Below are 2,733 nucleotides of genomic sequence, written 5' to 3' on the forward strand. Positions count from 1 at the left end.
GCACTGTGGTGAGAGCTTTTCTAAAGGCTATCTTTATTTTAATTTTCAATTTGATCATGTGTATTTCATTTTTATCAGTCGTCATGTATGTTACCACTTGTGAAAAGCCTGATTAACCACCTTACACAGCGCAAAACGTTGCGAGACGCGCAGAAAGAGAGTCGCTGCAGTTCTGGTAGGTACTGAAAGGGATCTGGAGCCATGTCGACTCCGATGCCGTGGTCAGCTGCCCTTAGTTTCTATTTGAGGATCCACAGGTGACCTAACCAGGCAAGTATACTGCGAGCTGTGTGACACGTTGCGTTGTCTTCTTGGTAGATGTCACCGTGCCGAGGAAAAACAAACTGCGTGTTTGGGTGGGAATCGTCCCCAAGGATAGATTCATACTTCTGTTGATCCATTGTACCTTCCAGAATGAAGAGACGACCCAGTGAATGCTGCGAAAATATCTCCCACACCATAACTCTTCCTTCTTCGGCCTGGACCCTTCCGACGATTGATGCAGAGTGTTTGCTTTCAGGCGTTTCACACAATACACACCAACGGCTGTCTGTCCGCTGGAGCATAAAACGCGATTCATCTGAAAATGTTACCTGTATTCACTCAATGGACATCCAGCTTCGGTATTGGCGTGCAAATTCCAGCCTTCGTTGCCGATGAAGAGCAGTCAGCATTTTTGCATGAACCATGTGCCTGTTGCGGTGGCCCATATCCAACAACGTTCGCTGAACGTTTGTTGAGGAGACGTTGTTAGTACCCCTCGGTTCATCTGGGCAGTCAGATGCTCAACAGTTGCACCTCTGTTCACCAGTTCACATCTATGTAACACTCGTTCATCTCCGTCACCTACGACACATGGTGCACCACAGTTGCTCAGCGCCAGTTTTGAGTAGCACCATTTTGCCACGCGGCAACGGTCTTGCCACAGTGGATACACCGGTTCCCGTCAGATCACCGACGTTAAGTGCTGTCGGGCGTGACCGGCACTTGGATGGGTGACCATCCAGGCCACCATGCGCTGTTGCCATTTTTCGGGATGCACTCAGCCTCGTGATGCCAACTGCGGAGCTACTCGACTGAATAGTAGCGGCTCCGGTCAAAGAAAACCATCATAACGACCGGGAGAGCGGTGTGCTGACCACACGCTCCTCCTATCCGCATCCTCAGCTGAGAATGACACGGCGGTCCGATGGTCCCGATGGGCCACTTGTGGCCTGAGGCCGGAGTGCATATTGACACGCACAGTGTTCTTCAAACTCGACGGAACGCGAACAGTTTCCGAACTTAGACGTTTCGGAAGTGCTTCCACCTTTGGCCCAAAAGACAATGAACATTCCGTTTTGGACGTAACATGTATCGCTCCGTTTCCGCATTACGACAATGACTCCACTGTTTTCTGCGTCTACCCAACTTAGTACACCTTCCACTGCTGGTACTGCCACCCGCCGTCTGTGAGTGGTTGTTGCAAGCTCTCGTTGAACATTAGTGGGCCCTATATCTATACAATACAGGCCTGCAGTTTTTGACATTCGAATGCTACTAGGATAGTATTTTTACAAGAAAGGGGTAAAATCAAAACCGGTTTGATTATCAGCACGCAAGACGGAAGATTAGTCGCTTCCAGGAGACATTACTCTACAGTAAAAGAAATCAACATAAAAGCAAGGTTCCTACGAAAGTAATATTAGAATGCCTGAAGTACCCATGTGTCGAATTTATTATCAACACATGAAAGACATAAACAGTCATGACGCAATTACATTCTTTCTTTCATAACACGAGTAACAAAATATGGCGTTTGCATTTCCTGGTTGGGAATTGGTATAAAGGCATTCACCGTCCTGTTGTGTTATTGTATTGTTAGTACTTTGACCAACCTCCATTCTTCCTAGTTACCTCAAAAATTCTCTTCAGGGCTGATTTGTTAGGATTTGTAGTTCTTGGAGTGAAATGTCGCTTTTCTCAGCTCACATACCGCCTCAAATTTCCTTCCATTGCAATAAGTACACCTTGCAAGTATTCCGCAAAGGTTTTTCCACTCGGTTCAAATCCGGGTTACTTGGAGATCAGGGCAAGACATAGATATCTTTATCTTTAAACCACTTTCTGGTTGTAGCAGAAACATGCAGAGATGCATTGTCTTGTTGAAACATTATATTTCCGTCCCCTAGGTCCTCACATATTCTATTCGAGTGTGTCTCTTGCATCTCAGTGTGTATGTTAAGAGTTCATTCTAGCGTTCATCCAAACTATGCATAGTTTACTTTAGCGCAGAAGGCCGCCCAAACCACAACACTTCCAAAACCAAAATTTCTGCTCATTCTTACCCCCTGTTCTCAGATCATGCGAGTAATATTGAAATCCATCAGGTCACCCTAAATTAAACTTCCTCTCATCACTAAAGGCCATTTTATCCCATTCTGAAGTCCACGATATATGTTTTTCAGCAACCTCCAGTCCATCCAGTTTACGTTTGGGTGTTAGAGCATGTTCCTGGTTAGAGCATGCACCTGTTTCTTGCATGCAAGATGTTTGTCATTCGACAAAATTTGTCCTACACGTTTGGCGGTTACTGGCAACAGTAAACGAGCAACAAGTTGAGAAGGATAACGGTTTTTGGCTCTTGCTTTGATCAAAAATAACCGTTTGATGCCTCAGATAACATTCTACATTGCCCATATTTTTCGTTCTGTGCATATCGTGCTCCCAATCTAACGAAATTATCAGTCACTG

General features: G+C 45.5%; 1 pseudogene; it reads left to right on the forward strand.

Annotated features, from left to right (window-relative positions):
* The first annotated feature begins 909 nt into the window (after positions 1-909).
* LOC124608123 lies at positions 910-1,027 on the forward strand (annotated as a pseudogene).
* Positions 1,028-2,733: the final 1,706 nt, after the last annotated feature.

Source organism: Schistocerca americana, chromosome 3, assembly GCF_021461395.2.
Source record: "Schistocerca americana isolate TAMUIC-IGC-003095 chromosome 3, iqSchAmer2.1, whole genome shotgun sequence".
NCBI lineage: Eukaryota > Metazoa > Arthropoda > Insecta > Orthoptera > Acrididae > Schistocerca > Schistocerca americana.